Below are 20,226 nucleotides of genomic sequence, written 5' to 3' on the forward strand. Positions count from 1 at the left end.
TGCTGAGATAATCCTTATCATTTAACTAAAAAAGTTTTTTTTCTTATGCTTCGTTATGGATGTTCAAAGTTCGTGAATTTCGGAAAAATCAGAAAAGTTATAACAAATTTGCAGGTTGTTAACTTTTTGTGGTCATTAGTTAAAACCACAAATTTTAATTACGCTGGCAATGTTTTTTTTCTGATTTTTCTTGCGATATTCCACCATCGTGAAAATTTTCGAGTAAAATATTTTTCAGGTTAAATTTTTTATGCATTGCTGAGATAATTTCATGTTATTTTTACTAAACCCTGTTCTTTCTAGAATGATAAAAGATCATAACTCATCAAGCAAAAGTTATGAATTTTTTAAGTACGTGATGTTCGGGAAAATAAAAAAAAATCAGCTAAAATTTTCCAGTCAAATCAACCACACCGAATTTTTTGAAATCTTGTTTCGTTCACATAGCCATAAACTCTGCCTGTGGTCAAAAATTTGTAAAATTTTGAAATTTTCGGCTTAAACCTGTTCGATACTAAAAAAAATCTACTTAATTAAAATTTTGAACATTGTCAATTTTTGAGTGTCTATTGTGGCTATTTTAAAAAAGTTAGTATTTTTCATGAGCTTGCAAATAAACATAAGTTTTTGAAATGATATTTTTTTTTTCATTTCTTGACGAAGATATGTGATTTAATTTTAGCATTGGTTTTTTTTTCTAAAAAGGTAAATCAGTTTCGTACAACTTTGTCTCACACACTTAGATTTTTTTTGCCGAGATGGGCACCACCGAGCAGCTCGGCATTTTATTTTGCTGGAAATTCAGCAAAAAATATGTTTGTTAGCTGAGATCTCGGCAAAATTCCCGTTTGTTAGCTGAATCTCGGCAAGTTTTTCACTGAGATCCTGCAGAATAAAATGCCGAGCTGCTCGGTGGTGCCCATCTCGAAGAAAAAATCTAAGTGTGCAGGCGTCATCACGATTTGATGAACCGTTTTCGTGTTATGATTTATTGAAAAATATAGAATACGGAGAGACAAAACGGTCAAATTAATGGTTCATGGCCCCTAGCGAACATTTAGGTGAAGTTTCATGGACTTCGGAGAGGGAAAAATAAAATCGATTCGTCAGTTGGTATGGAACTGCTCTACTTGCTCGTTATGTTTTACTTGCAAGTTGCCATCATCGCCGTCGTCACCGGGTTTCAATGGTTACATCATCAACTCGATCATAAGTAGTGTATTTTTATAGAGAGGCTCGGTGCCGTTAGAGCAACCGTTTTTGTTTACTGAGCTGATAATCGTGGGTTCAATCGCAAGCTCCTTCACATTTGTAAATTCCTTTCTTGATCACATCATTCTAATTCGGCATATCGTTTACCGAAAGGAATCCTGCCGTAAACATATTTCGTTTAACCAACGTCTCCGTGCTTACTCGTAGAAGTTAGAGGATTTCTCGGCTTTTAGCAAAGCGGGTATCACGTCAACATTCAATCACTAGTTGATTTCATGCTAGTCATGAAAAGTTCATACAATTACAGTAGTATCTTTACGGTTACATGAATTACGTATAACATTAGTTTAAAAATAAAAGAAAAAAAAAATAAGCTTCAATGTTTGACCTATGATCCTTATGTAAAATCGTGTGCTGAATCCAAAGTGTAGTTAAAAAAATCTCAGTAGGAAAGTTTTCTAGATACAGCTGAAAAACGATATTTCACCTAAACAAAGTTTGTTATTTTAACGCAAAATTAAAGATGAGAAAATTAGCTTTCGACATAACATAATTTTTAAGTAAGACATAATTTTTAAGTAACTAATCAAGATGGTGGCTTCCGGTTAGAGAAAAACTTAGAAATTTTCTCAAATATCGCACCATATGGGTATTTTTGGGGACGGGGTTACGTGTAAGGGCCGGAAATCGATGTCTGCGGCCATTGTAAAATTAAACATGGCGGATTCCGGTTGGAGAAAAACTTGAAAATTAAGTCAAATTCCTCTCAATGTGTGTATTTTTGGAATCTTGGTGAAGTGTAAGGACTGGAAACCCATGTCTGATACTATTTTGAATTCCATATGCCAGCTTTCGGTTAGAGAAAAGCTGGGAACTACTGCCAAATTATCCACATTATGGGTATTTTTGGAGTCTTGATGACGTGTAGGGACCGGACATCGATGTCTGAGGCCGTTTTGAAATTCAAGATGGCTGCTTACGGCAAAAGAAAAACTTATAAATTCTCTCAAATACCTCACAATATTTGTATTTTTAGAGTCGGATTGACGTGCAAGGACCTAAAATCGATGTCTGCGGCCATTTTAAAATTAAAGATGGCGGCTTCCAGTTAGAGAAAAACTTGGAAATTCTGTCAAATACCCCTTATCTCGGGGTATTTTTGGAATCGGGGTGACGACCAGAAATCCATACCTGGTGCCATTTTGATATCCAAGATAACGGCTTCCGTTTAAATAAAACTGGAATATTGTCAAATACACCACTTTATGAGTATTTTAGGAATCTTGGTGACGTGTAGGGACCGGAAACTAATGCCTTATTTTAAATTCAAGATGGTGGCTTCCAGTTACAGAAAAATTGAAAAATACTATGAAATACCCCTCAATATGGGTATTTTTGCAATCGAGGTGATGTTTAGAGACCGGAAATGCATGGTTGACGACATTTTGAATTCAATATGATGGCTTTCCGTTAGCAAAACACTTGGAAATTCTTTCCAATATGGGTATATTTGGAATTGGAGTGACGTGTATGGACGGAAAACCCGCCTGTATTTTTCTATTTTTCTGTAACCGGAAGCCACCATATTGAATTTCAAAATAGCATCAGAAATGGATTTCTGGACCCTACATGTCACCCGATTCCAAAAATATTCATATTGTGGTGTATTTGACAGTGTTTCCAAGTTTGTCTTCTATCGGAAGCCACCAGATTGAATTCAAAATGGCCTCAGACATCGATTTCCGGTCGCTACATGTCACCCCAATTCTAAAAATACCCATATTGAGGGGTATTTGACAGAACTTTCAAGTTTTTCTCCAACTGGAAGCCACCATCTTGAATTTCAAAATGGCCCCAACCATCTTTTTCCGGACCCTACACGTCACCACGATTCCAAAAATGCTCATACTGTGGGTAATTTGGCAGTAATTCCCAGTTTTTCTCGCACCGGAAGCCGCCATATTGAATTCAAAATGGCGTCAGACATCGATTTCCGGTCCCTAAACGTCACCCCAATTCCAGAAATACCCATATTAAGGGATATTTGACAGAATTTTCAAGTTTTTCTCCAACCGGAAGCCACCATCTTGAACTTCAAAATGGCCTCAGACATCGATTTCCGGTCCCTACACGTCACCAAGATTCCAAAAATACTCATACTTTGGGTAATTTGGCAGTAATTCCCAGTTTTTCTCCCACCGGAAGCCGCCATATTGAATTCAAAATGGCGTCAGACATCGATTTCCGGTCCTTACACGTCACCCTAATTCCAAAAATAGTAAATTAAAAGTTTTTTTTAAATTTATTTTGCATATTTCCAAGAAAAGTTATAATTAAATATAAATTTATAATAAAATTAAATAATAATTACATCCAGTTGTTTGAAAGCTAATTTATATAACTTCATTACAGCCGGAGATATTTGCATTTTATTAAACATTTTTCTTTAGTGAAATTACATATTATAGCTGTGTCTAGAAAACTATCCTACTGTGATTTTTTCAGACTGCATTTTATGATTGAGCACACGATTTTGCATGAGAAATTATCACCAGTGTACAAAGTTCAAATATGCTGTAAACTAGTGTAATTAAGCCGTTTATTGTAAAGTATATGGGTCATTCCAGGTCAAGTGGGTACAGAATTTAAAAAAGTTGTGGTCCATTTCACCGCTTTGAGCCAATCCAAACCGTTTTTTGGCATTCTGAACAAACGCCTTTTTTGATTATACCCTAAAGTACCTAGATCCTTCTGGGCTACAACCCTGGATTTTCGAGATTTTTAAATATTTCAACTTTCAGAGGAGATTATTCCACAACCAAATAAGCTATTCGTGATATTAGAACGTCAATTGAAAGATTTTTTTTATGTTTTTGTTATAGTAATTACAGTCAACAGAATGATTACCGGCAGGCATCAAAATTGTAAAAAATGGCCACCATGAAGGGGGGGGGGATTTTTTATTTCCTAATATTTTGGGCTAAAATTTTTCCCACACTTTGGAAAACTCTTCTACTTGATGTGTTTCCAAAGGCAAATGATTTGGACAAATTGTTTTTGAGATATGACCATATGAGTGAGTGGTTGTTTCTAGCTTTTATGTTGGAAAATCAATGCTGTTTAACTTTTTTTTTTATTTTTCTTGAATACCTTCCCGTCGATGGCACAATAATAGTTTTATGTTATTTTTCACATGTTCTGGGCAGGATTCTCATAAGGGTGGGTGAGCCAGTAGTGGAGGTACTAAGCCAATTTATTAATTAAAAAATAAATATACGATGCACACACAATTGTCATGCGTCAATCTATAGCTTTTAACCTCTATTGATAGAAACATATTACATTGTAATAAAATTGCATACAATTTTAGAAAACTCATCTTCCATTAATAGGAACACTGTTCCAGTAGTTGTGGTAGTTGCTAACTTTGGTTCCATATGAAGTCAAGTATGCGAGAAAATGAGCGCTTCGTCTTTGTCTTTGGCATCCATATTCAGAAGCATGGAGAGAGCAGTGGAGAAAGCACAGGTCTAATAAACGCAACGTTCGTGGTTCGAGTCCATCTGTTTCCTATTTTTTTTCGATATAACTAATTTACCATCACTAATACACTCTACATTTTTCGGTCTCCAATTTTCTTGCATTGGACCGCAGCTAGGTATATATCGCATCCTCGGTTCATGTGGTCTCCACTAACATCCTCTGATGATGAATCCCACATAATTGTAAGCGAATCTTACATCCCCCGGTTGGGTGTATAATAGTGGAATGCGTTGGTTTCTTATGGGTTCCACTATTATAGGAACACTACCGCAACTATAGGTGCAAAGGAGTGAAAATCTTAAGGAAAATTAATGATTTTCCGTAATGTTTGGGCTAATTTTAAGTTTGAAACATGCAAATATGCTTTATTTTAGGACAGCAACCGATGGAAAATAATCTTGTCCGGATCCTCCTTACTATTCCGGCACAACCTCCATACCGCAACTATAGGTACACCACTCTTACTGGAACACTTACCCTATATGAAATCATAACTAGCGCATTTATTTACTTCTGTCCATAATTTAATTGTGGTCCTAAAAGTGAACAAAACGTTCCAATGCGGTTCACTAAAAACGTTGTGCTTTAGAAGTACGATGAAATCAGACAGATTAGCAGGTATATATATAAAATTTCAGTTGTGGATGACAGCTGCTGCTTGAATAATACCCTTTTATTTATTTTATAAGATACAATCAATGAACCTTGATTTTTAATTTTTTGAAAATACACTTTTCATTCATGAACGTAACTGTTCTTCCTATATGAGTTATCTCTTCGGAAATTTGATTTTCTTAAATCTCGAAGATCCAGGGTTGTACCCGCGAGGGATCTAGGCACTTCAGAGCAAAATAAAAAAGGTGTTTGTTCAGAATGCCAAAATAAGCGTTTTGGCCTAGTTTGGCTCAAATCGGTGACATCGACCACAGGTGCTGTACCCACTTGAGCTGGAATGACCCTTATACTTTTGACTGATGGAAACTTTCGAATTTGTTATGCCAATTCGCTCATTGATCATAATTAAAATTAATTTATATAATTATTATCGGTGTTTGAGTTTTCAAACTATTTATAAATCATCTATAAAATTATCAGTTTTTGTACTTGTAAATCGTCAACTAGTTACTCTGTGCTACACGACCAAACAAACTAATCGCCAGCGGCTTCAAATCGACAAGCTTGTTCCGGAATAAAGACGCCCTTGTCCGTATAAAACATCGAACCACTCACAAACATACAATCCCTTTGCCACATCCGTCGTTTGGTTCAAAATTCTCCAAAGTAGCTACATGGAGAGCTTGTACAGGAACTGAGTACAAGCAGTAGCCAAGCAAAGTCTATACCTCACTTCGACCAGCTTAAGCAGAAAGTGGTAAATGCATAATCCCAGCAGCAATCTGTGGAACATGTTTTCGGATTTTCGGTGAGCTGCTGCTGCTACACACAATCTGTCTTAGCTTCGATTCGATCCGTTGCCGTGGGATCTTAGGATGGGAACTTGAGGAAGGCAACCAGAATGGACCATTTCCTCGGCCATATTCCTCTTCCTGACATTAAATCCGATAGGAAGGAGATTATCGAGTCTTCAGTCGGACGCTCGCTCCAGTGGGGGGAGTGAGGTGAGCTAGTATTCGGGTGTTAAATCCGACATGCTTGCTCTTCCGCTGCCTGGCTAGAAGATGCTGAGTTTTAATGGGAAATGAGACTTGACACTCTAGATGATTTTTATGGGCTCGGAATAAAATTTTATGTAAATTGATGAGGAGATGACTGCATCTCTCAAGAGTCACATCACGAAGAGGTTTGAAATTGGAAGGCAACGGAACTCTTGCGGAATTCTTCAACGGTTGAAGGGAAATCATTTCGAAATGCGAGTAGTGCATTGCCCTGGTTATGAGACTTATTCGGTTGGGTTGTCGATTGGAGTGATAGATTGGTCATTTTGTTTCGGGTTTGTAGTCTTCCAGAAAAGTGCTGATTATTATTTTTATAATCATCGCCAACGTTTCGGTCTCGAGGCTGGGATCTTCATCCCGGTTCGATATAAATCCGCTTGTGTGTGCTGTGTAAATGTTCTGCAGGAGGATGTCAGTTTGGAGGGGGTATTTTACACTGCTACTAATTACATGGGACAGGCATTAGACTGGCCCACAATTATATAGGGGAAATTTTTTATCATTTATTTCAAAGGGCCAACCCCTTCATTTTTGCCATTAGATAGTAAAACCACTCTTTGTAAATTTCAGCCCATTTGGATGTAACACGATCTGGCACTTTTGATTTAAAATTTATATGGAGATTTTAGTTGAAATGTATGGAGAAATAGTATTCCTTCACTCTTTCGTGCATATAACTGGTTCAGCAAACTCGATTAAGCTCAGAATTTCAGCACACGTTGCTTAAACTATAAGGAACAACTCCAGATGCTCCAGACAGCATCACGATTCAAGTTAGTATTATAGAGATAATAATTAATTATGTGCATTCTGCTCGTATATTGCAAAAAATACAGGCAGCTTATTTATCGCCGAGCTTCATGTTTGAAGGTAGTCCTATTTCCTTCCGCTGTTTTTCCAAATAAGACCAGAAATTCTTAGGATTGTCTTTCAAATTACGTTTAATCCGACGCAGATAATAAAGAAACAGTTTGACGTTTGGCCGTTCGCATCAACTGTTGCAGGCGAGGTAATACGACCATATGTAGGAGTTACGATTCTTGGAGAGTTTTTTAACCGACTTCAAGCGTTTAAGAAGGTTGTTGGTCCTGTAGGAACATATGATTTTTACACACTATTTTGGAGGTGAAGGTGCCGTTTTCGTGCTACAATTTTCAAACTACAAATTTCAAGGGTGCTTTTTTAAAAATTCAACATGTTCCAAAATGTCTGAATTTTTTCAAAAATGTGAATCATTGCACAACAAAAAAAAAAACATTATGCAAAGTATCACATAAATAGGAGAAGGTCGATTTCTTCCCGTTATTTGAAGTGGAACTGCTTGGGATTTTTTAAACTTGTAAATCTTGGGTTTTCAATAATTCACAAAGCCCCAGAATCTTGAAATTTAATTTAAGACTGATATTTCCACCTTTATTTTATTCTGGGATTTTGCAATTGTTTTTAAATCCAGAATCTGTGATTCAAGTTGGAATTGGGGCCCTTTAAAATTTGTTTCAGCCCATGGAATCCGAGATCTTGGAAATGAAATCATTAGTCCACGATTTTGAAAATGGTTTAAGACTTGAATATTTTTTCTTAGTTCTAGAATCATGGAAACGTTTCCTAGCTCAGAGTTTGTAATAATTGTCTTTCCTTGAGATCTCGTCTGTTGCCACTATATCTTGAATTTTTTATGTTTTCAGGATTGTTAAAAAGTTCGCGTTGTGATCAACTAATTTTTCTTATCGAGAAAATCTTAAATCTTTAGGAATATGCATGGTTATATTTTAGGGGCATTATTTCAAAAATTCAATTAATTAAAAAAAAATAAAAAAAAAAATAAATGAAATATCTTATCTAGCTTTTTAAAAAAACTGGGAAAAATATGAAATGAATTTTTAATAGAATTATTGAAGTAAGGGGGCATTTTTTATTTTTTTTTAAAGAAGTACAAGAACATTTTAGCCTTATTTTCGAAAATTTTCAGCTCAAAATATGATTCCTTCCGTTGTTGGCGGCCCTCTCTAGAAACCACATTTTTTACCATGCGAGGCAGGGATCTCGGTATTCGATTAATTTAGCTAATTGTTCTGTCCGCGATGTAAACATGAATTATTTAAAATCTAAGATAGTATTTTGCGGGTATTCCAACAGGTGTCTGCTATAATCATTTACCAGCACAAGCAAGGAGTAGCGCTTCAACCCAGTGCAGATGAATTGGGTTGGTTTTGAAAATCTTCGCTGATACGTATGAGTAAAAAACCAAATGAGTTCATTATACATCAACGAATAAGCGTTTGTTGATATTCACCATCGATTAATTATCCAGCCCAAATTTGTCAAAATTAGAAAGAGCAAAGTAATCAAATTAGTTTTGAGCAAAATTATTATTTTGAATATTGTCGAGCGTAAAACCTAGGCATTATCATCAATTCAGCATAAGGCAATAATTTGCCATCGTTTTGTGTGTAAAAACTAACACGACACGCGCTATATTTGTTAAAATGAAAATAATCGTTTTGCATTTGATCCTCAAAATCATCCCCACCAAGATGAAGAAGAATATTAATATTTACAACAACACAGGCAATAATGAACATCCAGCCACAAATGAAGAAAAACAAATCTCGATTAATTTTTCGAACGGACGTATCAGCTTTGGTAAACAATGCATTTGATCGTCGGTTTGGCGTAACTGGTAGTTCGCCCACGCATACTAACACCACTATCAGGCAGGGAAACATTTCCCCTATCTGATGGTATTCCTAGCATGCGTGGACAAGATACCAGTTACTCCAAATCGACGATCAAATGCATTGTTTACCAAAGCTGATACGTCCCTTCGTAAAAGTAATCGAGACATGTTGACTGCGATACTCAGAGATTGCCTTGTTCCAGAGACGATGTTATAATAAGAGACGCGCGAAGACTGAGGCCAAAAGTTCCAATCGAACCGTCAAACGCGGTTCCAATCGAGCAATGTAAATAAACACGAGCACTTCACGAAGAAAAGCGTGGGAAGTATTGAGATTGGGGTTGAATTTAATTGTTGAGGTTGGTTGTTTTTATTAAGGAGATTTTCAGCCAGACGCTGGTTAACTGTTGAGAATTAAATAATTATAATTAAGTTTGTGTATGTCAAGTCAATTGGACAGGGAATAATATTGTTTTTCAACAGCTGTATTCTCGTTATGTTCTCACGAAATATTTTCTCCAGCACAACGAAATACATCTACAGAGGCTCTTTAAAGGCCCAAACGCAATGACAGCGGAGGCGGAAAAGCCCGATCTGAGTAAGCCAACTTGTTTTTTGAAAACTTGTTGGAACCAAGTCGATTTCGGTTAGGCATCTTGATGTGACAACTGTCAAACTTTCCGTTTCCGTTCCGCTTCCGTCCATATTGCGTTTGGACCTTAACAAAGATCAAGGCGTTTCCGGTGTAATTTTTCAAGAAAGTAAAATTTGTGAAAGACTTAAAAAGAGATTTCACTTGTGCATGATAGGAAGCAACAATTGCAGATTGAATAATTTGTGTACATTGTGTACCCTCCAATGTGGTATATTTGGTTTCACTCAGAGTTGTCAAAAATTGAGTCTTCAAATACTTCCATTGAATAGCGATACTACCGATACGGTTAAAAAAGTATTCATTTTACCGTTATGCTGAAACAGACGACAGTCGCTCAAATTAAAAGTCATTTGAAGTAAACACAAAACTTCGGGTTGCCAAATCTTGCAGAAAAATAAATTAGTTGGCCGTGCAACCAGATTTACTTTTATTCTCTCCGCGCGTCTCTTACATAACATCGTCTCTGCCTTGATCAAGAGAATGCTGTTATGTCAAAATTTATATTCATGCAGGTAGTTGGTCTATCTGTTAAGGTTGTCTTTATTTTCGGCTAAGTTCAGTGTAGAAGACATGATTTTTATCAGCACTGATCAAGGCTATAGAAGCTCACGAAAAGGTCGATGCAGTATATACTGGGTTAGGTTAGGTTATCTTTATTAGCGAGACTTTCAGCCAGAGGCTGGTTCATCTCGTAACAGTATATACTGATTTTTCAGCTGCTTTCCATAAAATCAACCATGAAATCTTGACAGCAAAGCTTGAACGTCTTGGTTTCTTTGGTTCGTTGCTAGACTGACTTATTTCTTATCTGGTTGGTCGTTCAATGTCGGTTAAAATTGGTAATACTATATCAGAACCATTCCATGTCACATCTTGTGCTCCACAGGGCAGTCATATCGGACCTTTCTTATTATTGTACCTGAATGACGTCAACCTAGGGCTCAAATGTTTTAAGCTCTCGGATGCCGATGAAGAAGATACACATTTCCTTCAGAAAGAACTTAACCTTTTTTTTTTACAAATGGTGCGCAAATCGCATGAGTTTGAATGTCAACAAATGTTCAGTTCTTTCCTTTGGACGTAAACGCTTTCAGTTGATTACACTATTGCTGGAACATCTCTAAAGAGATAATCTACTGTTAAGGATTTGGGTGTCATTTTAGATTCGAATCTTACTTTTAAAGATCTTGTAGGATATATAACCTCCAAAGCTTCTAAATGCCTGGGCTTCATTTTTCGAGCTGCAAAAGAATTTTTGGATATTCACTGTTTGAAGACCCTGTATTGTTCTTTAGTTCACTCTACATTGGAGTATGCAGTTGTGGTCTGGGCTCCTTACTATCACAACAGCATATAGCAAGTACAAGCTATCCAACATAAGTTTATTCGCTTTGCTCTTGGGCGTTTGCCTTGGAATTATCCATATAATCTCCCTAGATATGAATACCGTTGTAAACTAATTGACTTTGACCTTCTGGAGGTCCATAGGAGTGTCACTTAGGCTTCTTTCATATCGGATGTTATTCAATATCACATAGATTGCCCTGCAATGTTACGTGAGTTGAATTTTGATATTTGTCGTCAAACCCTCCGTTATCACCACCCAAGTATTTTTTTTTTGGTTTTATGAAGGTTCTGTAGACCATGATTTAGACTTGTAGCATGCTTTAAAACCACTATAAAACTTGCAATGTTACTTGGGCAATCTATTCGTATATCGACATTCTGTACTAATTATGGCTATAATGAGCCTTTTAGTAATATGTGTATTGTGTTCAATTGTTGTACTATTTTGTTGATGCAAAAAGATGAGATTTTCTCATCAAGAGTGTTTGCTCCTTTTGGAGAAAAGTGTCATTAAGAATGGATTGTTTTCAACCAAAAACCATCATAATTGTCGTAAAAAAACATCTTACATTTCTTAATGAGCTTAAACATATGCGTCCTTTCCCGATTTTGAAGATCTGTGAAGATAGTTCTCAAAATAAAATCGAAATAAAATAATTTGAGCAAAAATTAATAATTTTTCTTCAGTACCACCAGTAAATTTTGAAAAACTGTTCATTGAATATAGAAATGTTAGATAGAATTTTGATTTCTTCAGAAAAGGTGCTTGAGATTAAATTATCTACAGCGTTGTAGAAGCAAGTATTCCACTAAACCAGAAAATAAATAGTTACAGAATTTTATTCAGAAAAGTTATCCAAGATCTCATTCGAATATTTGCTACTATCACCAAGATCTGTGCTAGTGGCGGCTCCATGTCGGCTAACGCCAGGCACTTCAACACACACCACCAGACCCTTCTACTCGCTGGTGTCTCAAAGGGCAGTCGTGCGAACGCGCTGCCCCACTTTACGCCAGCGATAATGTATAGACAAACGATTTAAGCGCCATCCATTTTAAGGGCTAATCGCTTCGGCAGGTGAGTTGTTACACACTCCTTAGCGAATGACGACTTCCATTTCCACTGTCCTGCTGTCAGTAGCAATTAACACCTTTCATGGTATCTATGATGCGTCGTTTATTTAGGCGCCGTAACATTACGTTTGGTTCATCCCACAGCACCAGTTCTGCTTACCAAAACTTGGCCACTAAGCACACAGATATGTTCTACGCCGCTTATGGAGGCACGACCACAGAGGGTCGGCCCGGCGTCAACGCTGCAATACCATCATGCAAGAATGATATGGTACGTACCCATTAGAGTGAGGCAAAATTTGAAATTTTCGCTCCACAATACTTAAACGATTCCAAACCGGATCCTGACTAACCTCTCAAAATTTGAACCCATTTGGTGAGAAACTGAGATGGCACAAACCATTTGAAGTTTGTATGGGAATTACTATGGTAAAACCAAGTTTTTTGTTCATGTCTATCTAATAATTCACCATATCCGTCTGCTTCAAAAACTTTCAACTGTGCTTGTAGGAAATTCTCCCAGCTACAACTTTGCTCAAGACCACTTTTTGATTAAATGCAAGGATCGAAAGTTATCAATGGTTCAATGCGCTGATGTCTTATGATCATGCTCAATCAACTGCTCAGCAGGCAACATTGGTGTTTCTGGGGCGTTGAATAGGACACAAAAATCATGACTACTATGTCACACTGCAAAATACAGTGTTGCCTACAGAGCAGCTGCTTGATCATGTCATAAGTTTACCAATCTCTTAAATAATTAATAACTTTTTCCTGTCTCTTTTTACATAGAAACGATCTTCAGCAAAGTTGTAGATGAGAAAATTTTCTATAAGAATGGCTATCGAACTGTTTCGTAGCTCAATATGTAAAAAGACTAGAAGGCAATGAACAGAAAGTTGAGATTTCCCATAGTAATTTACATGTAAACTTCAAATGGCTTGTGCGAAGTGTGTTTCTAACCAAATGAGTTGTAACTTTGGGAGGCTAATCAGGACCCGATTTGAAACCATTTAAGCACTGTGGAGCGAAAAAGTCAAATTTTACATCAGTCTAGTACCCATTTATAGTTTGAGAAAAGGTTAAGATCATTTCGAACCTAAGGCCGCTAATGATTCGCTTTACCAGATAAGAATAGAGTTCGAAACGTTTCGTGCTCCAGCTATCCTGAGGGAAACTTCGGAGGGAACCAGGTACTAGATGGTTCGTGTTTCAAGACGGGTTCCGCAGGTACCTCGATTTTATCGTTGCCGATCGACAGTCCGCCGGTGCATTGCGGGAAGACCGAGGCGGTGTACGCGGAAATCCATCACGCACCCGACTGCAAACACCACGTGCAGTAAGCCCCACCTCGTGGCACAGGCCTTCAAAACTGAGCGTCGATGGAAGGCAATCCAGGTCACGACACTGTGGGGCAAGCAACCATCACCAGGGGGCAACTGTCGGGTGACCTAGCTGTTTCGTAATGGATCGCAATGTCCTCTTGTGACGTGGGAGACAAGTGCCATGCGGCGAGCCGGCGGAACCGACCAACCGCAGGTGAATGTCTCCGCTCGGATAATCGAGTTCAACGGACGTACTTTTTGACTCTCTATTCAGAGTGATTTTCAACTTTCCCTCACGGTACTTGTTCGCTATCGGTCTCGTATTTAGCTTTAGAAGGAGTTTACCTCCCACTTTGTGCTACACTAAAGGGTGATACGGTCAAAATTTGGTCAATATCAACTTGACGTATTTCTTTCAATTTTGCATTTAAAAAACCTGAACACCCCTCATTTTGAAGGTGTGTGTGTGTAGAATGTTGCTCCTATTTTGATTTTGGTAATTCACTCTTTAGTTGTCAAAATGCCGTCCAAGCAAGAAGAGCAGCGTATCAAAATTTTGCTCGCGCATCGCGAAAATCCGAGCTACTCACACGCAAAGTTGGCAAAATCGCTAAAAGTTGCCAAATCAACCGTTACAAATGTAATTAAAGTGTTTGGGGAACGTTTGTCGACAGCCAGGAAGTCTGGATCGGGGGGAAATCGAAAACCGGAAGCCGCTGAGACGACAAAGAGAGTTGCCGGTAGTTTCAAGCGAAACCCTAACCTCTCTCTCCGAGATGCCGCAAATAAGCTGGGTGTATCGTCTACAACCGTGCATCGAGCCAAAAAACGAGCCGGACTATCGACTTACAAGAAGGTAGTGACTCCAAATCGCGATGATAAACAAAATACGACGGCCAAAGCGCGATCCCGGAGGCTGTACACGACGATGCTGACGAAGTTTGACTGCGTGGTAATGGACGACGAAACCTACGTCAAAGCCGACTACAAGCAGCTTCCGGGACAGGAGTTTTATACGGCAAAAGGAAGGGGAAAGGTAGCATATGTTTTCAAGCACATGAAACTGTCAAAGTTCGCAAAGAAATATCTGGTTTGGCAAGCCATCTGTACCTGTGGCTTGAAAAGCAGCATTTCCATAGCTTCCGGGACTGTGAACCAAGAAAATAGCGGAACCTAAAGAAGACCAAAAAAACTGCTAAGGGCGAGCAGCAGTTCAAGGCAAACTGGCTTTATGCGGCGAAGAAGGTGGACAAGGTGGCTGTACAAAATCTGATGGCAGGGGTCAAGCGTAAGGCCCGGCAATTCGGATTTGGAAAAGCGGAAGCCTAACTGAATATTTTTCCTGAATTTTATACTAATTGAACTTGAAAAAGAAATTTAATTTGATTTTTTAAATAAACGATTTCACCGATTTACACGCGTTTTCCCTTGACCAAATTTTGACCGTATCACCCTTTATCAAGCAACACGACTCCATGGATAAATCTTCTACCATCAGCGCCGTTCTACGGGCCTATCACCCTCTCTGGGAGTAAAAACCACATTCTAGTTGAACTTGAATCGGTAACCGCTGGTTACGGCAGATGATGAAATCTCCAGTACACGGAACGAGGTAGATGCGCAACTGCATCACCTTTGCGTGCAGAGCTCTTCCCGTTTCGCTCGCCGCTGCTCAGGGAATTCTTGTTAGTTTCTTTTCCTCCCCTTATTAATATGCTTAAATTTAGGGGGTAGTCACACATTATTTGAGGCCTACTGGTTGGTTGGTTGGTTGGTTGGTTGGTTGGTTGGTGTGTGATGGAATACAACATAGCCTACATGGCCTATGAGATGTATTGACGCGCCTGACCAGTGATGCAAAATATCATGACACTCACGTGACACTCGTCTACGCATCAAACGACTATCGCTGACAGAACAACAAATCACCAGTAATGGTCGCTGCTCACAAGCAAAACGTTACACTCGCTGCTGATGATGAAAAGCACAACGAAACGACTTCTGCAGTACTATGATGAGAAAAAGCGAAACGACAGAAAAAAAATGAAAACAATGCCTACGCATTCCAAGTTTGTCTCGGCAGGCGCGACTGTGTGAGTTACAAAAAAAAAAAAAAACAAGCAACATTAAACGAAAGCTGTTGGGCTCACTCACCAACACACTCACATAAGCAAGCAAAGCAGCAACTGCTTCAAAACGAGCACAAATGAGTGTCGTGATTGTCGGGAATGACCAAATCGGTGATGGATCAACACCGAAGACGACATTCACCAGTTGCTTTTTACTTCTTTCGTCAACTTGATGGATGGTCATGGAGAGAGCTTCGACGAGCACATTGATAGGAATGTACAAAGCGTTACTACCATCAGCTGTTTGATGATCGTGATTATGATAGGTCGCAACTCTGCGCCTGTGGGCCGTGCGCCTGTCCACCCGAAGTGAAACGCACACGCACGTATAGTTGAATAGATAAATATAGGCACTCAAAATGTGTACATCGTACTGTTGTACGATGTGCAATATGCGTTCAACTTGCCAGTGTTCATGTGTCCTGCAGTTCACATTCTGACGCGCATTTAGCTGCGGTCTTCATCGATCCACGCGCCGAGTTGTACCCTGCCTAGGGAGATCTTTTCATGTAGACAAACTCTCCGGAAGATGTCAAACCTCTAGAGTGCATGGTTCTCGAGATATAGAATTTTGTCGTGAATTTTGCGTTTCCGACCATAGTGCACTGTGAGAAACAAAATCAGTACCATCCGTTCTGTCAGGCTAACTAGATCCTGCCATTTTGTAAAATGAACTATACCGTGCGGGACCGAAATCCGTACAGCACCGAAATCCGTACACCCTGTTGAATTTGTTTATTTATATGCATCATAACAATGTAAATATTATACATGAGTACATATTCATGTTCATTCATGCATTAGCTTAATGTTTTCGTCAACAATTAAGCAGAATGTCATGCAATTAAAATAAGAAAAATAAAAGCCTCAACACGTGTCGGGCATTTCTGTCAATCGGTTGCGTTCTCAACGATTTTCTAAGAAAATCTCTCGGATTTACTTCAGTTTGTTAAGCGTATTTCAGTGATGTTTGCAAGTAGTTTCCTAAAGGTTGATCAAAAAGGTTAGTGTTTATCGTTTTATATCTCAATTCTAAGCAATGGATCGTTCATATGGTATTTATTTATCAAAATTAGTACTGTACGGATTTCGATCCATATATAACAGCTGATTCTAAATCCGTACACTTCTGTATTAACAATGACGATTCTACTTTATCCAATGTTTTCAGCAGATCATGAAAACTAAATACACGCCGGAGGATTTGGAGAATACTGTGGCAATGATGCGTGCGGAGAAATCTTAACGAGAAGCATCCAGGGTTTTTTTCCGTTAATTCACCACCATAAGAGATGCCGTATTGAATCGCTACCCTCTTATTTTATTCGTATTGTAAATGTTATATTATTAATATCTTTTAATGAAGAGCGTCAAGAACCAGCCGAAAAGTAAAACAACGCTGCTCCCCTACAGGATATCACCAACACGCATATACAAATTAGGGACCATGCATAAATGACGTAGCATTTGAGGGGGGAGGTGAGGGTTTTAGAATTTGTGACCGGCCATGTATTGGATATAGCCAAATACGCTACGAGGGGGGGGGGGGAGGAGTATAAAATTGATCAAAAATATGCTACATCATTTTTGGATGCTCCCTTACAGAGAGCAGACAGAAATGGGCCAGAGAGCATTCCCAGCAGTAGCTACCAGCGAGGAATGACCGGAAATACACATGGAAGTAGTGCGAGCGAAAATTGATAAAGAGAACGCAAAGAAACAAAGGATTGAGGAACGACAAAAGAAAAAGGTTGAGCAAGAGAGGAAGAGGAGGAAAAAAAGGAAGAAGAGCAAAGAAAGCTTCCTAATAAACAAATACCATGAACGAACTTTATCCCGGATGGGTAAACTTTCCCACAAATGGTTTGGATGATACCCCGAACACGTCGTTAAGCTCTCTATTATGGTTATTTTTATTAGGGTTGCAAGCAAGAAAGCATTATAACTTGAAAAGGCAATGGTAACAATGGAGAAGAAGCAGAAGAAAGTTGTGGAAAAGAAGCAATGAAAGATCTGTATTTTTATGATTATTACTCTCTTGACGTATTAAATTAAATTAAGTTATAGTCGTTATTTTACCAATTTTAATTTTCATGCACAAAACGAAAAACTAATCCTTGATGTCAGTTCATTGTCTTTTTTTGTTGATTTTTAAGATGGTTGTATTTTTCTTTTACTTATCCGCCATTATAGTGCTACCATCTTAGAAACCGGTTAATTTATCGCTTGATGCCAGTGGGTTGGTGGAGTTCCAAAGTATGGCGCATTAGACTGATGCAAAATTTGACTTTTTCGCTCCACAATACTTAAACGATTCCAAATCGGATCCTGACTAACCTCTCAAAATTTGAACCCCTTTGGTGAGAAACTGAGATGGCACAAACCATTTGAAGTTTGTATGGGAATTACTATGGTAAAACCAAGATTTTTGTTCATGTCTATCTAATAATTCACCATATCGGTCTGCTTCAAAACCTTTCAACTGTACTTGAGAGAAATTTTCCCAGCTACAACTTTGCCGAAGACCACTTTTTGATTAAATGCAAGGATCGAAAGTTATCAATGGTTCAATGCGCTGATGTCTAATGATCATGCTCAATCAACTGCTCAGCAGGCAACATTGGTGTTTCTGGGGCGTTGAATAGGACACAAAAATCATGGCTACACGGCAAGAAAAAAATACTCAAAATTAAGTTTAAAAAAACTCAACGTTGGGTTCTATCATTTGAGGTCTGCCGTTGAGTGAATCAGAAAAGCGGCGTTGGTTAAAATTTACTCAACTATTGAGTAATAATAAATGAACTCAAATATAAGTTTATTTTCATTGAGGTTGCTCTTATGCGCCTTTAACCTTTTCAGTTTTACAAGCGTTGATAGACGAGTGGTCAACACACGGGCCCCGTAATCTCAACGTCCATGGTTCGGTTCCAGTCTGCTCCGTTTTATTATTTTTTTGTCAACGATCAGGATTACTCAAAATTGAGTTTTCTTCTTTAACTTAATTTTACCTAGCCCCACGGAAGCCACGTGATGAGTGAAAGGAACTCAATTTTGGGTACTTTTTTCTTACCGTGTACTATGTCACACTGCAAAATACAGTGTTGCCTACAGAGCAGCTGCTTGATCATGTCATAAGTTTACCAATCTCTTAAATAATTAATAACTTTTTCCTGTCTCGTTTTACATACAAACGATCTTCAGCAAAATTGTAGCTGAGAAAATTTTCTTTAATAATGGCTATCGAACTGTTTCGCAGCTCAATATGGAAAAATACTATAAGGCAATGAACAAAAAGTTGAGATTTCCCATAGTAATTTACATGTAAACTTCAAATGGCTTGTGCGAAGTCTGTTTCTAACCAAATGAGTTGTAACTTTGGGAGGCTAATCAGGACCCGATTTGAAACCATTTAAGCACTGTGGAGCTGAAAAGTCAAATTTTGCATCAGTCTAATGGCGCATCTTGCACGTTATCACATGTCAAATTTCAAAAACCTCGAAGTTGTGATCGGAGGAAAACTCCAGTAAGAATATTTAACCCAAGGCACTGGTATAGAATAAAATTTGGAGGAAATTAATCCTTAAAAATGATATTAGTAAATGAATGACCCAAGAGTGTTAAAGTGACTATAAAAAAAAAAAAAAAGATATTAGTTAGCATAAAAATCCAGAACAGTTACCTTCTTAAATAAAAAGAAATCAGCATGGAGCATCAATTAATCGTGCACTGAATTCAACAATGTAGTCGAAAAAATGTCATTAGGATCTTTTTTTGAGATACAGCTTAAAATGAAAATTCACTTTAAACAAGTTTGATTACTATAATACTAATATTTCCGGTTGTAATGAGATTATATCAATTATTTTAACGCTAAATTAGAGGTAAGAAATTTTTTCGATCGATCAATTGAACATCAATTGTCAGTGAGATTGATGGTATTGTAGTTAGTTAATAGTTTGTTTTTTAAGTTTTCCTAAGAAAAATTGAATTTCTGCTAAGTTTTTAAGCAATGTGAATTAAAATGTTTATGGTGGTTCTACCATTACTTTCATGGAAAAATAGTGTTACAACGATCGAAATAAAATTTTATCACGTTTAATTTGGCGTTAAAATAATTAATATCACTGCATTGCAGCCAGATATATTTGTGTTTTAGTTTTTTTTTTTTAACGTGAGATTTCATTTTTTAGCTAGGGGAAGGAGGGGCATAACGAACAGGCGGGGCATAGTGAGCATCCCGTACTTTGGCTCTGGATCTCCAACTGCATGAAACAAATCAACTGGTAGTAGGATCAATATCATTAAGATATTGATCCTACAGCCAACAAATTTGTTCTGAACGGCCGGAAGTCCAAGCTGGAGCACGCGCGATGCTCACTATGCCCCACCTGTTCACTATGCCTCTCTTACCCCTATATCTCCAAAACTATCCTACCGAGATTTTTTTGGACTACATTTTTGGATTCAGCGCACGATTTTACATGGGAAATGACCATCAGCGTACAAAGTTCAAATATGCTGTTAACTAGTGTATTTAAACGGACTCTTAGCCAAGCAACTACAAAAAAAATACTTTATTCAAGATAGC

The 20,226-nt window shown here is 38.0% G+C and overlaps 1 protein-coding gene and 1 pseudogene across 1 annotated transcript in view; both read right to left on the reverse strand.

Moving 5' to 3' along the window:
• LOC135704517 (uncharacterized) overlaps positions 1–20,226 on the reverse strand; it is a 389,489-nt gene that overhangs the window by 33,122 nt on the left and 336,141 nt on the right. The gene's annotated exons all lie outside the window — the stretch shown is intronic.
• On the reverse strand, positions 15,987–16,137 carry LOC135708599 (5.8S ribosomal RNA; annotated as a pseudogene).

The sequence above is a fragment of the Ochlerotatus camptorhynchus genome, unplaced genomic scaffold, assembly GCF_037179485.1.
Source record: "Ochlerotatus camptorhynchus isolate MF236.1 unplaced genomic scaffold, CSIRO-AGI_Acam_v1.1 ptg000002l, whole genome shotgun sequence".
Taxonomy (NCBI): domain Eukaryota; kingdom Metazoa; phylum Arthropoda; class Insecta; order Diptera; family Culicidae; genus Ochlerotatus; species Ochlerotatus camptorhynchus.